Raw genomic sequence first — 20,809 nt, 5'->3', positions numbered from 1 at the left:
TCAAAGAAGTACAAATATGTCATATTTGCATAAATCACATCGCCCAATAACAAAAGTGAAAATATGACTCACACTGGCCTAGATTTTGTAAAATAATTTGTTACTGCTCTAAAGAGCCTTTTAAGACGAATCAGTTAAGTTGTTCACTGATTTAGCTAGTTATCCAAATATTTTGTTTATAATCAGCCAGTTTGATCTGTTTTTTCCTGAATATACCATCAGGTTTATGGGATTCTGACTGCATAGTTTTAATGAGGTCAACTTTACTTTTCATGATCAGTTTCAGAGTAGAAGCTAAAATTTTGAAGATTATGGTATATCATGATTGTCAAAGCTCCCAGCTTGACATCTTATTTCTTAAAATTCATTTTAAAAGATAAGATAATGGGAGGAATCAGCAGTTACCTGAGTTTATTAGCATAATCTACTTGGGGAGGAGATGAGAAGTTGTATTTAATCTGATGGGTAACTTACCACATTTGTACAAATCAGCTAATCAAGTATCTGCTAAACGGGCAGGTTTCCATTGATTGTGAGTACTTGCTTTCTGATCTAGTTTACTTCCTTTTTAAAGAGTAAATGTAAACATTTGATCACCCTCTAGATAGCCTTACCCAGTATATGTCTTTAGTTTAATTGCAGAATTCAAAATCCTTTCTTAAAATCATGAATTTTTATTTATTAAAATTAATCGTGATATAATTACAAAGATGGTCATTCACAGTGAGGACTATGAACACCTTTTAAGTGGATAATAACAAATTGCTCACTATAGTTGCTTTTGCAACTTTCAGTTTTGTATATTATTTTGTCCTCCAAGGTAAAATGACACAGTGAGCATATTGTATAAAACCCAAGATCATCACTCTTTCACTGCCTATCACCCTGTTTATGCTTAACCAAGCATTTATTTATTAGTTCTTAATGGTAAGGGCTACAAGGTTACTACACCTGAGAGAAAAATCTGTAAGACAGGCTTTCTAATTAATCACTGGGAGGGTTCAGGAAGGTCTAGCTGTTTCTGTAAACTGAAGCATTTGTGCACTCTATTGCCATTGAGATCATGAAAATGGCAGGTAGTGCTTTATTTCTCTAAGTTTCTGTACTTCCATTAAGAATAATGAGCCCTTTACATGTTTCTCTGTGTACACATGGATGCCATCATTAAAACTAGGATCTTTGTTCACCTGAGACCAGATGTGGGGACAGTTCTAAGAAAACAGAACAGTGGTTCCAGCATCTTAGGAATGACACTAAAATGCCACCCATGACACTCTGAATTGAAGACCACCATCTCGGAGCAAAAGGCTCTGAGACAGAGCAATCAAGAGCACAGACCCTGTTTGGCAGGAGTTACCATATCCAGTACCATTTGTGACTAGTTAAATGAGCTGGAGCATTGTTCCGGTATTGGTTAATTTCACTGAGGTCACAAAAACTGCCATGAAATTGGCAGCAGTGCTTCAGGTGAAATCTTAACTAATTGACAGTCTTTCCCACAACTACCCTGGGTCACTGGGTTGCAATAGCAATAGATAAAATGGCACCAACTCTTGCCATATTTACAAGTGTATTTGGGATCCCACACTTATTTCCCCAGTCCTTGGCATCTGCTTTGTTGTATTTCCTGGTGCAGAAGCCTCTGCAGCCAGAGACAAAAAGCACTGCAGATCTGATAGCTTGTTCCTCCTGTCTCTAGCCATGTCCCTGACATTGGCAGAGGTCATCACCTAAGCCACACTGCCGGTATTATTTCTCTCTTAAACACAGTCGTGTTCATTTCTTAAGCCCAGAACACGTAAACAGTACACAGAAATGTGTCCTCTCTGTCTGTTCATGTACCTCCAATGTAGCATCACAGGCCAGGATATCTAATCCTCCACTCATACTCTTGTGAGGTTTTTCTTCTCCCCATCCTTCCCACCCATCTGTCTTCATTCCTACAATCCTTACATTCATGTTTTAGTTGCAAGAGATGCAACAAGCAGTAACTTTTCAGTGTTCTGCAGTTCTGTAGGTGCTAGCCCGCTCCTGGCAATGCTAAGGACGTGACTGTGTGCCCTGCTGCATTTTGTTAAAGGCACCTTCCCCGATGGCTGCTTCTTTCTGTCCTTGTATCTACCAAAGAAGCTGTGGGTCGCCCTCAGAGCCTCATACACCTGCTTTCTGTACTTCACCCAAAGAGGCTTCCCTTTTTAGGTTCTACATTATCATGCTTCCACAAGACACTTTTTATGCAGATGCTGCTTTAGTTCAATCAAAAAAGAACTCTCTTTAAAAATTCAAAGAAATTAACCATTTAAGGTTCTGATATATATGTTCAAATTCTACATTTCTAGGGAAACAGCAGCACTAAGGAGTGACAGAAATGTACTCTTTAAGTTGGAAATACAGCACGGGAAAACAAATAAAGGAGAGAAGCAGAGTTTCTATAAAAGGGAACAGAAAGACAAGGAATAGAAGTAGATGAGTTGTACTGGTATAGGAATTTTTTTTGTCTTTGTGGATTGGTTTAGTTTGGTAACTGGTACACTTATAGGTATAACTTCATCTAGTTCACAGGTCAATGGTTATGGGTTTGAGTGCTGGTTCTGTTTTAGCTGGACTGTTGTGTTCTGGTAGAGTAGGTTACAGCATTCTGAAAGCAGCCCTCCTATGAAGATGCAGGTGCTGGCTATAGGTGGTCAGGCTACAGGGCACAGAAAAGTAAGGGGCTCTCAGGGTCCATGGGCAGATTTCCAACAACATCTTCCACCACTGTAATTTATCCATCAGTAAAACCACTAGGTACTAACACAGCCACATCCTGTTGAAGAAAAGGCTTGAGGAAGAGAGGTATGAATTGATCACTATGATAACTAAATTTGTCTGAGGTTCTACAAATACTATTCAGACATTTAAATATTCATTTTATACAACTTTGAATTACATATGACTATAGGATATAGGTGCCTTTATTGTTGATTCTCAAATATTGTCAAATTGTATAAAATTAATTTTTAAAAGTTTTGGTAGTACCTTTTGTGTTCTATATTGATAACCTGAAATCATCAAAACCTGTATTAGAATTTATTGGATTTTTACTAGAAACCATTGATGCTATATTTATGTATATATTTATTTATGCCTTATTTTGTTTGGAATAGGATTTAAACTAATAGTTATATGTATGCTCCAGATTATAACCCAGATTCTTTTATAGGGAAAAGAAATCAAACTCAGGAATTTAGAAAATTAGTTTAAAGGATTTGGACTCAGTCAACATACAGTAGAAAGATTATTGTTTTGTCCTTAGACAGAAATGGTTATGAATGTTTTGCCATTTTGCCCCATGCCTTGAGTAAGTCACTTCATCTCTCTTAATTTCAGCATTTTAATCTCTAATCTGGAGACTATAATGAGACCCCACAGAGTTATCATGAGGATTTGGTGGAATGATGGAGTACCGACAGTACTCCAGTGCCTGACATGTAATATATACTCAGCTAAGATTAGCTAAGGATCCTGATGAATATGTGACCAAAAAATGCAAGACAGAATTGATTAAATGTTATATTTTGGGGTATAGACATTAAACATGAAGGGGTTGAGAGTCACTAAGCCCTCAAGTAATCAGAGAAAACTTTATAGAAATTTAATAAGGGTCTAGAAATACAAGGAGGATTAAGAGAGTGTCTTACTTAGTCTATTTGGGCTGCTGTAAGAAAATACCATAAACTGGATGGCTATTAAACAGCAAACATTTATTTCCCAGTTCTGGAGGCTGAGAATCCTGAGATCATGGCACCAGTAGATTTGGTGTGTGGTGAGAACCCACTTCCTGGTTTACAGGCAGCTGTCTTTTCATTGTGCCCTCACGTTGGGGAAGGAGCAAGGGAGATCGCAGGGGTCTCTTTTATAAGGGGCACTAATCTCATTCATGAGGGCTTTGCCCTTATGACCCGATTGCCTCCCACAGGTCCCACCTCCAAATACAATCACACTAGGGAGTAGGTTTCAGTATGAATTTGGGGGGTATGCAACATTCAGTCTATAGCAGGGAGTGAGAAAATGAAATCTTGTTAGGTGAAAGAAAAGGAGCAAGAAACAGAGGCATGATGAGCAACAGCATGGCAGGAGGCAAGAGGAGAGGATGCCAGTCAGGTCTAGGTCATCCCACCATGGCCTGACAGTGACTGGAGAGGTTGGCAGGAGACTGGTTTGGAGAAAGATGGTTGGCTTCACTATGGGTTTCTAAGATTTGAGGTAATATGATGTCTGATTAAGGATACACCTCACACTGTAGGAGATGGGGTTGGGCATTCTGGAGAGGCTGTGGATTTGAAGGACATCACCTCATAGTGATAGTTAAACCCAGTGAGCTCTCAGTGACAGGAGAGAGAGCAGACCAGGGACTGAATTTGTACAGGATACAATCCAGTTATAGGGTAAGAAGCAGAAGAAGCTTAATCAAAAGTAAACCCACCAAGAGGGGTGGTCAGAATAATAGAAGAAAAGCTAGAATAGTGGTGTGGAGGCCAAAAAAAAAAAGATGGCTTTCAGCAAGAGAGAGTAGCTGAAAGCCTGGGGAGGACACGGACAGAGGGTGGGGTATGAGTAGCTGCTTCCTTCCTTGGAAGGACAGAACCAGGATATCCAAAGTGAACCCTGGAAGGAGAACCTTGTCGGGGAATGGACCCTGACCTCTGTTCTGCCTCTGCTGGCTTGGCCTTTCCTTTGGGTTAGCTTGTGCAGATCATCATCTTTCTGCTTCTCCCTGGTTCCTGCTTCCACACCCCTACCCCAAAACCCAAGTACACCTTTTCTAGTGCTTTGGCCCCAAACCACCTCTTTTAATTCTCCCTTAGAACAATTGGGACAGGCTAAATCTTTCAGAAGAGACTTTGCAAAATACTAAGAGACAACAGAAGAAAAGACACAGGAGGAGGTAGTGCAGAGCACAAACTCTCCACAACCAGACTCTCTTGGTTCAGATCCAGCTTTCTCATTCAGTAGCTTCATAACTTTTACAAGTTTCTCAGTCTCTCTGTGCCTTGCTTTTCTAGTCTGAAAAATGGGAATAACAATAGTACATATTTCATGGGGTTGTTGTAAGAACCTAGTAGATTTAACATATTTAAAGCTCTTGGTTGAGTGCCTGGCATATTTTAAGTGCAATGTTAAGTATCTGCTATTAAACAAGTACAGAATATGAAGAATTGAAAGAGCAGTATGCATGGTGTTTAAGAGTTCACTAGAGCCAGACTGCCTGGGTTCAAATCCCAGGTCTGCCTTTTACTAGCTGTGTGACTTTGGACAAATGACTGAACCTCTCTGGGCCTCAGTTCCTTCAGCTATAAAATGTGGATATAATACTTACCACTTCATCATTGTGAGTACTGAAAGAGTTAATACATGTAAAGTGTTTAGTAAGTACTTAATAATTAACAGCCATCATTATTAGCTCCGAGGCTTCCCAGTGCAGTATTCCGATTACTAGGGATCGCAGGTGCTGTTCCATTTCACACCTGATACAGGCAAAGAAAGCCACCCCCTCCCCGGGCCTGGCAGGCCACCATGGTAAATACAGCTTCTTTCACGTCCTTCCCTCTTCACAGTTAGGAGTCAGATGAATGGAACAACCCTTTTCTCACCAGACTAAGCCTGCTCACATTTCCTCTCTGAGACATACACTTTTCTGCGGTGACTGTGTGTTGACTTCACCCTTCAGATGAACTTCTCAAATCACCCAAGGGTGGGCAGAGCTTTCTCTTAGAATAGAAACCAGTTTTAATATAATCACCTGAACTTAGCATTCATACAATGCAATTTAAGCACAATGAAAATGAAGATAATATAGTAATGAGTATTCCAGGAGACAGAGAAGGGATTTAAGCAAGGGTCATGGCTCTAAAAGTTCCTTTCTCTAAAAGCAGAGATGTGTAGGGAAGCCAATTCCACATCTAAAAAGTCTGTAAAGAGGTTTTTATGGCAGAGAGCTGGGGGCTTTTCAAGTCAGGGACAGCGCACACGAGGGGAAGAAGATCTTGCTGTAGCTAGGTCCTGAACTCAGCTCTGTCTGCGCAGAACCACCAGTTCTTACACTGATGTCTGTGCAGTAGGTGGCAGGTAGCTCTGCTCTAACTTGACCTGTCACCAGACAAACAGCCTGCCACCGGCGCAGACAAGAGGAGTTCCAGAAAAAGTTCCTGTCAACTGGATAAAGAACTGCCTTTACATCCCAATCATTTAGATGCTTCCACATCTAGATACTATGCAATCAGGAAGTGTCCATGTGAAGATACTTTAGTTATTTTCTCAAAATAACAATCTATAAAACATAAATAGTAAATTTCTTTTTACCATAAAAGAAAATTAGATTATCAGAAATAGAGGCTATAAATCATATGCTATACAGCTGAACTTTTTATGTACCATAATAACTAATCACTTGGCTATCAGGGCACAAGGGAAATTACAATAAATTATATTTTGTGCGGTATGTACCACATGAATGAAGCCAAGAATATTATAGAAGTGACCTTCACCTTGTGTGATGTCATAGAAAAAATGACACTGCCCTAATAACTTCATAGGGTTAATTAGTTTCAGAGAACACACAAGAGGCAGCGATGTCACAGAGCTTTTTTTATTTTCTTTCCCGTGGGAAGTTGGGCTAATAAAAATGAAAAACATTTCAAGTAGCTAAGTAAGAAAGAAGAGTTGCATAGAGTTAGAAGGAAATGCTTTAGTGCTGTCCCCTTAGAAGGCCTAGTTCTCTTTCTTTGTAAGCTGCAAATCTTATTCTTTTCTTGTGCATCTTTTCCCATCGACTTGGGAATCTTTGAAATGACCATTGTTTTCAAAACCTGCTCTGAAAATGGATTTTTTAAAAAAATTTGCTGATGAACACAAACTCATTTAATCAGATAGGGACCTCTGCAGATAGGGAGACATTTATCTGTATAAAATATGCAGCTTTGTTTGGTCTCACCACTTGGGTCCCCAGTGGGGTGGAGGTAAAGTTTCCACAGTCATGCTGATTTCAGATGAATAGATTTGCTGGTGTCAAAGACGGGGCTGCGGCACTCTGCTGGCATCTGGGGTACAGAAGGCTAAATCTTCTGAATAGAGCCATTGATGATTACATTTTGGGGAAACTTAATCATAGAGTAATTAGGCTTTAATTCTTAAAAAACTTATAATTAATTGGATCTTTTATATAACTTTTTTTTGTTTGATTTAAAGTACCATGTAGTTTAGTTATAGAAATTTATTTTAAATATGGATTTAATTAGAATTGTTTTATGATTTTAATGAGTCTTAAAAGTCTTTTGATGAGCAGCCTGTATAATTATGGTATTTAAAATGATTGGCTAAATGCATACTTTTATAATTTACCTTTCAGGAAACTGTATTTTTATGGAGGGTATTTTTTGTATGATGAATTGTTTCATTTTGTGTTCCATTTTTGTGGGAATGGGTACTTATTCCTGCCCCTAATCACCCAACTGTTTTCTTTCTAGAATGAAATTAAACTTTCATGGAATCAAAAGCATCAGGCAGTAGCCCATACTATAGTTATATTTAATCCCAGAAATATTTTTGTTTTTACTAAAATAAACTGAAACTGAATCACTGCTAAAAGTTTTAGCTGGGGATTCAATTTTCCTACATAGTCAGGAACAAAGAAGTTACCTGAAGAGAAACTCTTTTTCTATAGAAAAAAATGTGGTTTTAGGAAATGACTTGAATTTCTTAAATAAAATGCAGTATGGAGTTGTTAGCTTTTTAATGCACTGTCAAAACAACTAGAAATGAGCACTTTCAATGAACATAAAAAAAATTTAAATCAGAAAAGAAAGGAAAACAGTACTTTATCCCCTTTGAGTAGGTCCCATTCCAACTTATACTAAATCAGGTAACTTGCCTTTGATATTTTTCTGCTGATTAAAGAAAGGTATAGTAAATATTAGGACGCATTTTTATTTTCCATTTTTAATATTCTAGCCTTCATATGTTCTATTTTTAGGTCAAATTATTTACATATGCTTGAAAATCAATCAATGCAGCTTACATATTAAAAGAGTATAGGAGAAAAACCATACAGTCATTGCAACAGATGTAGAAAAACATTTGACAAAACCATTTCCTTATTAAAAACTCTGAGCAAACTAGGAACAACAAAAGCAAACTTATTCAGCTTGTGAATAACCACAGCTAACATAATTCTTAGAGATCATATGAATAAGGCAAATATGTCTTCTTTTTACTAAAGATCCTAGTCTGTACAATAAGACAAGCAAAGAAAATAAAAGGCATGCAAATGAGAAGGGCACAAATAAAGTATCCTTATTTGCGGATGACATGATACATAGGTAGGAAACCCTAAAGGATCCACAAAATAGCCGTTAAACCTAATGAATAAATTTAGAAAAATTGCAGGATACAAGGTCAAAATACAACCTGTCATTTTATACACTAGCAACAAACAACTGACAATGAAAAATTTTAAAACTTCCATTTAAAATAGCATAAAAATACTCATGAATAAATTTAACAAAAAGATATTTAAGACCTGAACACTTAAAACTATAAAACATTGCAAAGTTAAAGAACTAAATAAACGAGGAGATATACTATGTTTATGGATTGAAGATTCAGTATTTTTAAGATGATAATCCTCCCCAAATTGATCCATAAATTCTACGCAATCCTAATCAAAACCCAAACAAGATTCTTTTTCTTTTAATTTTTATTGAAGTATAGTCAGTTTACAATGTTGTGTCAATTTTTGGTGTTCAGCACAATACTTCATCATATCGGAACATACATACATTTGTTTTCATATACTTTTTCACCATAAGTTACAAGACATTGAATATAGTTCCCTGTGCTATACAGTGTAAACTTGCTGTTTATCTATTTTATATATATTAGTTAGTGTCTGCAAATCTCAAATTCCCAATTTATCCCTTCCTACCCGCTTCCCCCCTGGTAACCATAGGTTTGTTTTCTATGTCTATGAGTCTGTTTCTGTTTTGTAAATAAGTTTGTCTTTTTTTTAAGAGTCCACATATAAGTGATATCATATGGTATGGTGGTATTTTTCTTTCCTATTCTGGCTTACTCCACTTAGAATGACATTCTCCAAGTCCATCCATGTTGCTGCAAATAGCAGTATTTTACTCTTTTTAATGGCTGAATAGTATTCCATTGTATAAATATACCACAACTTCTTTATCCAGTCATCTGTTGATGTATATTTAAGTTGTTTCCATGTCTTGGCTATTGTAAATAGTGCTGCTATGAACAGTGGGGTGCATGTATCTTTTTGGATTAAGGTTCCGTCTTAATATATGCCCAGGAATGGGATTGCTGGATCATATGGTAAGTCTATTTTCAGTCTTTTGAGGAATCTCCATACTGTTTTCCATAATGGCTGCACCAAACTACATTCCCACCAACAGTGTAGGAGGGTTCCCTTTTCTCCATACCCTCTCCAGCACTGTTTGTGGACTTTTGGATGATGGCCATTCTGACTGGTGTGAGGTGATAACCTCATTGTAGTTTTGATTTGCATTTCTCTGATAATTAGCAATATTGAGCATTTTTTCATGTGTCCATTGGCCATTTGTATGTTTTCATTGGAGAATTGCTTGTTTAGGTCTTCTGCCCATTTTTGGATTGGGCTGTCTGTTTTTTTCTTAAGTTGCATGAGCTATTTATATATTCTTGAAATTAAGCCCTTGTCAGTCTCATCTTTTGCAAATATGTTCTCCCATTCTGTAGGCTGTCTTTTTGTTTTGCTTATGGTTTCCTTTGCTGTGCAAAAGCTTGTAAGTTTAATTAGGTCCCATTGTTTATTTTTGCTTTTATTTCTATTGCTTGGGTAGACTGCCCTAGGAGAACATTGCTGAGATTTATGTTGGATAATATTTTGCCTATGTTTTCTTCTAAGAGGTTTATAATCTCTTGTCTTATGTTAAGTCTTTAAGCTATTTTGAGTTTTTGTGTATGGTGTGAGGGAGTATTCTAACTTCACTGATTTACATGCTGCTGTCCAGTTATCCCAAAGCCATTTGCTGAAGAGACTATCTTTACTCCATTGTATGCTCTTGCCTCCTTTGTCAAAGATTAATTGACAAAAAGTTTGTGGGTTTATTTCTGGGCTCTCTTTTCTGTTCCATTGATCCATATGTCTGTTTTTGTACCAATATTATGCTGTTTTGATTACTGTAGCTCTGTAGTATTGTCTGAAGTCTGGGAGGGTTATTCCTCCAGCTTCATTCTTTTTCTTCAGTAATGCTTTGGCAATTCTGGGTCTTTTGTGATTCCATATAAATTCACACAAGATTCTTGAAGAAATTGACAACATGATTGCAAAATTTATATTAAAAAGTAAAGGACCCAGAATAGCCAAACAATTTTGAAAAAGGAGGACAAAGTTGAAGAAGTTATTTTACATTATTTGAAGACTGAGTATAATGCTGTAAATCATGACAGTAAAAGAATAGGCATATAGGAAATGGATCATAATCGAGCAACCAGAAATTAATCCACACTTACATGGTCAATTTTTTTCATTTTTTATTGAAGTATAGTTAATTTACAGTGCTTCAGTGGTACAGCAAAATGATAAAATGATTCAGTTATGCAAGTATATACACACACACACATATATATATATGTGTGTATATATATATTCTTCTTCAGATTCTTTTCCATTATAGGTTATTACAAGATATCGAATATAGTTCCCCATGCTATACAGTAGGCCCTTGTTGGTTATCTATTTTACATATGTTAATCCCAAACTCCTAATTAAGTATTAACTTAAATAGCAAAACCTAAGCTATCAAACTTCTAAAAGGAGGGATGAGTTAAACCTAACCTGTAGACATGTTTGTCCTGCACTAAGTATCATCTTAATCAAATGAAAAACCTTTAAAATTTCTTAGAATTTTTCCATCTTCAGCCATGGTTTTAACTATAAAATAATGCAACTGACACATCAGCTTTTCAATAAGGATTTTACTCTTTTCATTGGATCAAGTTTTTACAGTGTGCTAGTTTCCATTCTCCTTATGTTGACGGAGTTTTGTTCTCTCCCAGCTCCCCTCCTGGCTGCATGTGCCATAGCACGTCTTACAGCAGTAATACATTAGGTTAATAAAGCAGTTATTTAATTGACTCTAATTTCATTGGCATTTCTGTTAGCTAAAGGAAAGGGGTTCAATCACTGTTTACATTTATAAAGCCAATATTATGGTTTAAATTATGGCCTTTGGATAAAATTGAAAATTGAATCCTGATAATCCTTAAAGCAATATTTACAGAGGACTCTTTGTCTTTGTAAAGAATAAAGGGAATGGAAACAAGAGCACATTAAATCAGTAGGGCTTTTAAATATTCATTTTGCAATCAGCTTCACTGGTTTCCAGGCCACTACCTACCTTCATAATTCTTTTTGTGAAGAAATACCAAATCTCTTGCTTTAATTATCCTGTGAAATACAAACTTTTGCTTCACATTCTCTTTTCTGATTCTGGAGTACAGGAGTTTCCAATATAACTCTCATAGTGCAAATATTCCTCCTCAACCGAAATATTTGAAAAATCAATCTTGGGATACTACTCTTAACTGAAGTACAGAACTTTTTTCTACTAATGTCGTTCTGTTGTTCTGGGATCTCACACTGCATTTAGTTGTCATGTCTCCTTGGTCTTTTCCCATCTATGCCAGTTCCTACATCTTTGTCTTTCATGACCTGGACACTTCTGAAGGGTACTAGTCAGTTATTTTGAAAACTGCCTCAGTTTGGGTTCACCTGATGCTTTCTCATTAGATTAAGGTTGTGCATTATTGGGAGGGAAACCACAGAGGTGATGTGCCCTTCTCAGTGTCTCATTTTGGGGATTAAATAGCATAAGTTGTCTTATTAGTGGTGATGTTACTCTTGGTCACTTGGTTAAGCTGGCATTTGTTAGGATTCTCTACCGTTGTTCCTTTGTGATTACAAAATATTTGGGGAAGACACTTTGATCTTATGCAGATATCCACTTTTGGCATAAACTTTCTTTCACCCACTAATTTTAGCACCCACTGTGTGGCAATTATTGCTGTGGTGCTTTAATGATGATTTTTCTTTCCCTTACTCCTTCACGTATGTTAATTAGAATTATTATTTGAGAAAGAGTTGTCACTTATCCTCCCATTTATTCACTTGTTTATATTAGCATGGATTCAGAAATATTTATTTTATTTGATTATAATCTAATGCAATCATTATTTATTTTGTCGCTCAAGCTGGTTCACCTTTGGCAATTGGCAACTTTCCAGGCTGGCTCCCATGCTCTTTTGATATGGTCTCATCTTTTTTTTTAACCTCCTTACTTTCTGATGCTCCAGGTTCATTTAGTGTTCCCCTGCCCCAGCCCTAGAATCAGCTGTTTCTCTAAGGAGTCCTGTCTTTTTCACTAGAGAGCAGAATTTGGAAACCAAGATTTAGGTGCTGACTGCTCATTGCTACTGGGGTACCTTCTAGGCCTCTTTCAGTAGGCAGGGCTAGGAAATACATGTGTGGATACTAACTCAAGCATACACACACATCAAGGTTTATTTCTGTATCATTTATATGTACATTGAAAGAGTAAGTTCACATTGATATCTCCAATTTTAATCCACCACCACAGAGCTCATTCTAGCTTTCCTCTCTTACCTGTAACTTCTTTCTCTGACAGAAACATGACTCCTATTTTCTATAATTGACAACTCAATCCTAGTATATAAACATAAGTAAAAATATCTTTAAAAGTATCTAAAAATACTTTCAAAATCTCAAGTTTAAAAAAAAAGCTAAGATAGTAGTTTTAGATTTCCTAATCCATATCCTGTTAGAAACAAATTACCAACTAGAGAACATTGTTTGTGAACAGCTCTTCTGCCTTTAGTCTTAAAACATTCAGTCAAAATGTTGCTTTCCAGAGTTTCTTAGCTTCGCTCCTTTCTCCCTCACCCCCTTCAGTGTAGTTATGGATTCATTTGTAATATTGTTAGATACCCATGTCACAGTCGGTATTTCATATTTCCCCCCACATCCTAGTTGATTTTGTCATCTTATAATAAACTTCACTCTTTGTGGTGTACAGTTCTATGTATTTTGACAAATGCATAGAGCGAAGTGTCCACCACTACAGTTCCCTACAGAACAGTTTAATCAACCCCCAAAACAAGAGTTACTCTCTTAGGGAGAATTTCTGCTCCCACTCCCAACCCCTGGCAAGCACTGATTTGCTTTCTTCCCTGTATTTTTGCTTTTTATGGAGTCTCTGTCATGTAAAATGGAACCACACAACATATAACCACTTGATTCTGTATTCCTTCACTTAGGAAAATGCATTAAAAATTCACCCAAGTTGTTGTGTGAACCAGTAGTTTGTTCCTTCGTATGGCTGAGTGATATTTTATTGTATGAAATAGTTTAAGGACATCTGGGTTGTTTACAGTTTGGGGCTACTGTTCAGCTGCCATAAACATTTGCTTATAGGGTTATGTGAATATAAATTTCTATTTCTCTTAGGGTAGACACCTAGGAGTGGGATAGAAGGGTTATATGGTAGATGTATATTTAACTTTTTAATAAATTACCAAAACCACTTCCCAAATTGGCTATACAATGTTGCACTCCCACCTGCCTATAGCATTTTAAGAAGTAAACTTGTAACCTAAGGACTGTATGCCTTCCTAGATGTTGTTTATGTGTGATGACAGGAGAATTCTTAGTTATTCAAGAATTTTAAAATTATAGCACCAAATGACCTTTTAAAAAAAGTTACTTAAAGTCATACTCTAATCAACTGAGACAGAAATCATAATTAAGAAGTTGAAAAAGAACATTCCTAACAAACAAAATCTTAAGGGAAAAAAATGAAGGATACTTTCTTCTCATAAAGAAAGGATATCTAAGAAGACAGAAAATATATAATGTTAGTTTTAAAATTAGAACTCATTAAAATCAAGGAGGAGATGGATATCCCAATCTATTTAACATTTTTCTAGAATTTCTGGCTGGTATAATAAGACATAAATTAGAAATAATGGGTTAACTGCTGGAAAAGAAAAGTGGGAAATGGTTATTGACTACAGAGATTACTTCTTAGAAAACCCCCAAATACCACATAAAATCCTCTTGGAAATCATAAGGCTATGAAATACAAGAAAAATATTGAAAAATATCAATATCCCAGTAAGAAATTGAAGAGATAGTTTAAAAAATTCTCTGAATAGTAGTAACATACACACCATAAAATTTCTAGGATTTTCCCTAGCCAAAATATGCAGGAACGATACATAGAAAACTATAAAAATTATTGAAATATGACTTGCAGCACTGCCATTCACTAATTCATTCAATTTGATTACTTGCCCAAAGTTTGTCTTTGTCACAGATAGAAGTTCCATAAGAGAAGGGCAATAATTGTTGCAGTCACTGTGTTATATCCACTGTGCATAATACATTGCCTCATAGTAGGCACTCCAAATATATTTTTCTATATACCAGTATTTTGTTCAGTTATCTGAAGTTTGTATAGCTTCTAGGAGATGTTCACTAAATAGCTTTGTAGTTTTTGAAAGGAGTCTAGACTAGTTAGTTAGCACTGCCTAGGAAATTGTAGTACCCACCCATTTGACCACAGACAGCATCGTGGCTTACGGCTTGAAGCACAGGTACCCACAGTCCTGCATTACTATCTTTTGTCACCTCCCCTCTCTAACATTTCATGTATGGATTCCATAACACAACACTAAGAATTTCAAAGCTTGGCAGAGTTTAGGGGATTTTAGAAATGGCTCTTTTCTATAAAAAGGTTGGTTATACTTCATCAATTCAGTTTCTCAATCCTACAGGCAGTGCTAGCTTCATAGCAAATGAAGGGTAATGGAATTCTCATAATTAAAAATTTGAATTATTAAGGAAAGAACAAAAAAGAGAAAAGAAACCCACAGAATATAGGAGCAGGTGAAAGTGAAATATTTCACAGCATGCAATCTGAGCCTTTTATCTGGAATCTCTTCTGCTTCCATGTACATAGAATTTAAGGTTAGTGATTCACAGTATTCCATTGCTTGATAGCTTGGTTTCTTTTCATAATTAGGTTGACATTTTCCTTATAACCTTGATTTGCAAATATTTTCCTAGATTTTAAAAATAATTGAATGATATAACATTGGTTAAAGTTGGCTGAATAGCTGAACCACAGGTGAAGATAAAGCATTTTCTTGATTATTCTGATCATTTTCCAGTGTTTTATTATATACGGATATGTGTGTATTTATGTTTTTATGTGTTTGCTAGAGGTGGGGAATACTGTGTAGTAATTAATTTCCCTGTTGTGCTTCTAAACAGGGACTTCCTATGAACACTAATAACGGTAATGTCATAGTTATTTACTGAGAGAACGAATCTGGATTCTATGGAGGTGTGTTGAAGTTTTGTGAAAATGAAATTAAAGATACAGCATATCTCAGCAGTAATGAATCTGTTTATGTTGTATAAAGACAGGGTTAGGTTAAGAAAAAGTAATTTTTCAAACTTGGTGCTTTTTGATAGTCAAGTGTTTATTCCATTGGATCATTAATATACTATATCCCCAAAGCATTTTTTGGGCAGAGTTCATCTTCTAGCTAACATTAAAGAAGAATTGGCCCACACAGGCTTTTTACATTTTTAATGATAATTCCAAATTGTTAGGTGAGTTCCTCTTGAGTATACTCTATGGCTTATAAGTGAAAGGGCTGATAAAGACCTTGTTTTTAATAACTGAATTTACAACAAAATTCGGCATATTAGACATCAGTAGACATTATTGGTTCCACTACATATTGCTGGATGAATGATGGAATTTAATAGTAAAGAAAATTTAATAAATTTGAGATGGAAATCATAATTGTAATATGGTAGCAGGAACTCATGACAAAAATTTAGACATCAATGAGAATGACCTTTGAATGTCAACTGCGTATAACTGAGTTAGACTTGTTGCATTTTCCCCAGATTCAGAGGTTATGGCAAATAGGTTAGTTGGGTAAGACAGAAAAAACTAGAATGATTTTGTTTACTAAGTATGTCAATTGCTTATTTTTTAATGATTCCTAGCTATTTCCTTTTAAATTGACAATTATTCAATCTTAAATTTGTAGTTAAGTACAGAAGGATGTTAAGTTGGCCAATAAATGGACTCCTAGAAGTTTAATGTTAATCAACTGACACATTCGAAGTTAGAATTTAAATTGGGAAGATAAACTCAGAAGAGAGGAGTCAAGGGCAGGGCTGTGGTGCTGTGAAGTGAGGAAGACGGCTCTCCAAAACCGTAATGTCTTCTCTCAAGATTTAGTTAGTTGTGTTAGATTATTCATCTGGCAGTCATAGAAGGAGGTAATATAGTACTTGACTTACCCTGAGCCAAAAAGCTCTGGAAATGTCAAAGTTGTCTGTATCTGGTGATAACGTGGTGCACCCACTGCAAAAATAAAGCATTATTAGACATAATCATACCTTAAACTGTGGTGATAGATGTTAAAATGACTTTAAGCAGTTGAAGGGGAAAGAGGGTCACAGACAGTTGTCTGGTAGCAGTGAGACAAGGATGTGTGGAGAAATAACCTATTTTCTGGGGAATGATAGGATTGTAGGGTGTGCGAGATAATGGGTGAGGTAATTGGCAGGATAGAGCAAAGGGCCAGTTTCTAATTAAACTGAGAGCATACATAGGATTTTCCTCAGGGAAAATGCCAATGATCTGAGTTGGGCAACCGTTTAGTGTGTGCAACTCTGCAGTGAGAGAGTTGCTGGAAGATACCTCATAAACAAGGGCTGGAAACAAGGCACAGCTTTTGGGGGCAAGATGGTTTTTTCACCATCAATACCACACCAATGATATGTTCACGCACAAAACGGTAATGAAATAGGAAGAGGGCATCCTGGGTGATACCTGTGGGAGTTAGTCAGTGCATTAATTCTGCTTAGCAAGTACGATGTTTAAATTTGAAAAAAAAAATCCATTAAGTATTAAAGGGTATTCATACTGCCTTCCTGCTACGACACCCACTGGACTAAAAGAGAAATCAAAGGAAATGGACTGATATGGTCGGTAACTGGATGTAGTAAGAAGAAAGCTGAGTAAATGAGCAAACAATAGTTTTTTTTATTACTTAAAGAATTATAGTTTTCAGATGTTGTTTGACCTCTTAAGGCAGGGTGAGGTTTATTTTTTTTTTTTTAGCAATCCTCACATCTGAAATAGTATCACATACATTTTTAGCTAGTACTCAAACAAATTTCCTATTCTATACAAATGAGGGGAAATGTAATTCATAATTGACAAGGTATGAATTTTTTATACTTTAAGCCATGAGGCTGCCACATCAACAAATGTAATTCCTTAGCAAATACATTTTATGTTTATATTTATGAAATGTACACAATTGACACAGAACCCAAAAGGGAATAAGTAAACATTTTAAATATATATATTTTAAATATATATATATATATTTAAACATTTTAAATATATATATATATATTTCCTTTGATTTGCAAACTCCATTCTGGGAAACATTTATTAAATTAGAAACAAGGAAGGCATGCAAACAAAATGTGCTTAGAGTTTCAATTTCTCTTGGACTTGGTATTATTTTTATGCATTTTGCCAAAGCTTGGACTCACATCAAAGTATTGGCCTCGTTTTGTTTTGTTTTGTTTTGTTTCATTGTCTAGGGAACTACTCACAAAAGTGAAAAATAAAAAACTTTAAGTTTTAATAAAACTTAAAATTCATCTAGAATAAAACCATTCTAGAATGATTTTAATCTTTCTAAATTCTTAGCCAATTTTAAACAAAATATTGCAGTGGTGATTTCATGTTAAATATCCTAAGCTGAAACAGCAAGAAGAGATCAAGAATCTTGGAAAGAGTGACCAGGTGTGGACAGGTGATGTACTCCACATTTTGTGTAGCTGCTGAAGACTACACCAGAGCTTACTGAAGGGACATAAGATGAAAAATTTTCTTGAAATAATTTTGATACCCATTTGAATGTAAGTTCTTTGAGGGTAAAGATCTTATATATCATGCCTCTCAGCCTCCTTGATATTAGCATGAGGTTAAAGGAAAAAGTATTTGTAACTAGTTCCCCAGGGGTGAAGAAGGGAAGTGAGGAAGCAGTTCCATTATCCCCAAGGAGCAGAGGCAATGTCCACAATCTACTACCACTCTGACAGTGACAGCATCTCAACTCAAGCAGATCTGAAATATACTCAAATCAGTTCTTTCAATTCTGGCCTGCCATGTGGGGTTTTTTTTTTTTCCCATCATTTAATGTGTTGACATATGCAGAGTGGACATTATGTGTTGTTAAATTGTGAGCGGCTCACATTTCACTTAGAGGAGACACAGAGAGAAACAGTCTGCAGAAGACATACTATAGTGGGTAAGAGCACTGACTCTGGAGCCAATTGCTTGGGTGAGAATCCCGGCTCCATCACTGACCAGTTGTGTGACCTTGGGTAACTCCTGGTCTGTGGCATTAATTAAAGTTGCTGTGAGGGCTACATGAATTAATATATGCAAATACTTAGAACAGTGCCTGACACATCGACATTGCTAAATGAACATTAGCTATTATGATTATATGATCTCAAACCCCACAGAGCCAGTACAAAATAGGCATTCAGTAAATACTTTCATTCATTCAGTAATCAAAGAACATTAGAACCTACGTGAATATGAATATATAGGCAGTGACTCAATGAACAGTAATGGCAACGCTAACCATGTAGAGCTCTCATTTTTCCCTAGATTCGGAAATACTTTTAAGCTTTCTAAATCCTTAGCCAACTTTAAACAAAGTATGAGCCAGGTCTGTATTTCAAATCCTTTTCTACACGTGATGTTGTTATTAATTTGAGTAACATAGATTGCAGACAGGCTCATCAACTGATGATTATGCATTTCTGAATGGTGCTTTCATTCAGACTGTTATCCCCAGAAGTGGTTAGTGCAGTGGTTAGTTAGCCTTGTGCCAACCTGTGTTGCCAACACAGCCTGTGATGCCTTTGTCGCCATCAGCTATATATGGCCAGTAAAAATGCACTCAATTTTTTTGGAAATTTAGAGGTGTAAACATGTAATTCTTTTCTTGAAGAAAAAGATGACTTTCTAGAAAATCATTTTTGGAGCAAGACTAGCATTGCTTGACAAAGCTTATGTAGCTTTTAACCTAACAGTTTAGTAAGTGGAAATAGATACCGAGTGTCTACAGAGCACAGTCCATGAACATTTCCAGGTATATCAAACTCAACTAGAAAAAAAATGACTTTTTTTCTTTTTCTTCATTAAATTATACATTACTCTGAGAATAATCAGCAATGTGATTCTCACAATATACAGTAGTCCTGGCACTTCTCTTAGCAAAGGGCATTTCTTCTAACATCAGCACTGAGTGCTGGCCATATAGCATGTCCTTGGCCTTTGACCTAATCTCTCAAAACAAAAAATCCCTGGTGGAGATAGGGATGATTTACTGTTAATAGAAAAGTTCAGCTTCCATTACTACTGATGGCTATGCTCCCATTTATGCTTTCTCTAAGCCATAACTATTTAAAATGTTACTGTTAGCATTCTTAGTTGTCCTGTTTGTTGGTATATAACTCTCCTACTTAAATAAATAGAACAAATCATATTAATTAAAATAAGTTGTTAGACAGTCTAGTTGTGTCACAGACTGTCTCTGAAGACTATAAATTCAAATTAAGGGTTCTGCTGCTTGTTCCTAAGCTTGGAAAGATTCCTTTTACTGCATTAGCAGTAGCAAAAGAAATCAACTGCCTTACAAAAGAACATTCATTTGAATTCTTGCATAAATAGCTAGATAAACTGCATGCATAGCTAGTTATCATAATCATAGGACAAATTCTTGGCTGAAGCAAGTAACCAACCTGCTAATTCATGATGGCAAGTGCTGATATTTAATAGTATTGAGTATGGATTTTTATAGACATAACTATTTATTTGTGTATTTTTAAAATATGTATTTCTCTATATATTCATATCCATTGTATTTATTTCTGTATATTTTCATATATAACATTGGGTTCCAGCGGTTCTAAGTAGTATATTAACAACAAACTGTGATAAATTCTTATAAAATAAACAAATAAACTTCATTTTCTGGATATTAAAGTATTAAATTAAGTCAAAATAAGTTGTGGGGAGTTGGAATAACTCACTTTGTTTATTTTAAGAAATATCTATGTTGTATAACATCCAAAGGCAAAGATGTGACTGCCATTTACAGTCTTCTATAAACATCGAACATTCTTTACATTTCACAAAAACCTCTATAATACTAAAATCTCTACCTTTAAATTTGAAAATAAAACAGTAGAAATAAATGATATTCTTAACTATTTTTCACCTTTTTTTTGTGAATGAGCAGCCTTAATGCTTTCCTTTTTCCTACTGAATTCTCCCCAAACTAGCATACTTTAATTAGCTTGAGGGAATAACAAAATTAAGTTAGAAATAAGTTAGCAAAGCTCTCTTTGCTCTCTCATCAAAGTGAAATTTTTGCCATCCACTCATTCTCTAATGCTCCTACTGAAAATGGTGAAGGCCTGGTATTCCTATTATTTAACTACTTTAGAGATTCAATACAAAGTTCAGAGAAAAACAAAACAAAACTTTTAAAGTATCAAAAACTGCTACCTAGAAGGAAATTTTAAACAATTCTATTTTAGAGAAGATACAGCTAAGCAATTCATCGTCTA

General features: G+C 35.7%; 1 protein-coding gene and 1 long non-coding RNA gene across 8 annotated transcripts in view; one reads left to right on the top strand and one right to left on the bottom strand.

The window, feature by feature from the left end:
* The window catches only part of LOC106730296, a 76,889-nt gene that overhangs the window by 28,864 nt on the left and 27,216 nt on the right, over window positions 1-20,809 (bottom strand). The window contains exon 2 of the long non-coding RNA XR_001366751.2: window positions 16,439-16,502. This is a non-coding gene — a long non-coding RNA (uncharacterized LOC106730296). The remainder of the gene's footprint in view (window positions 1-16,438; window positions 16,503-20,809) is intronic.
* The window catches only part of KIAA0825 (KIAA0825 ortholog), a 349,875-nt gene that overhangs the window by 311,137 nt on the left and 17,929 nt on the right, over window positions 1-20,809 (top strand). The window lies entirely within an intron of this gene.

Source organism: Camelus ferus, chromosome 3 (assembly GCF_009834535.1).
Source record: "Camelus ferus isolate YT-003-E chromosome 3, BCGSAC_Cfer_1.0, whole genome shotgun sequence".
Lineage (NCBI taxonomy): Eukaryota > Metazoa > Chordata > Mammalia > Artiodactyla > Camelidae > Camelus > Camelus ferus.
Note: the sequence above shows the minus strand (reverse complement) of the source record. Positions and strands in the feature narration are given on the sequence as shown.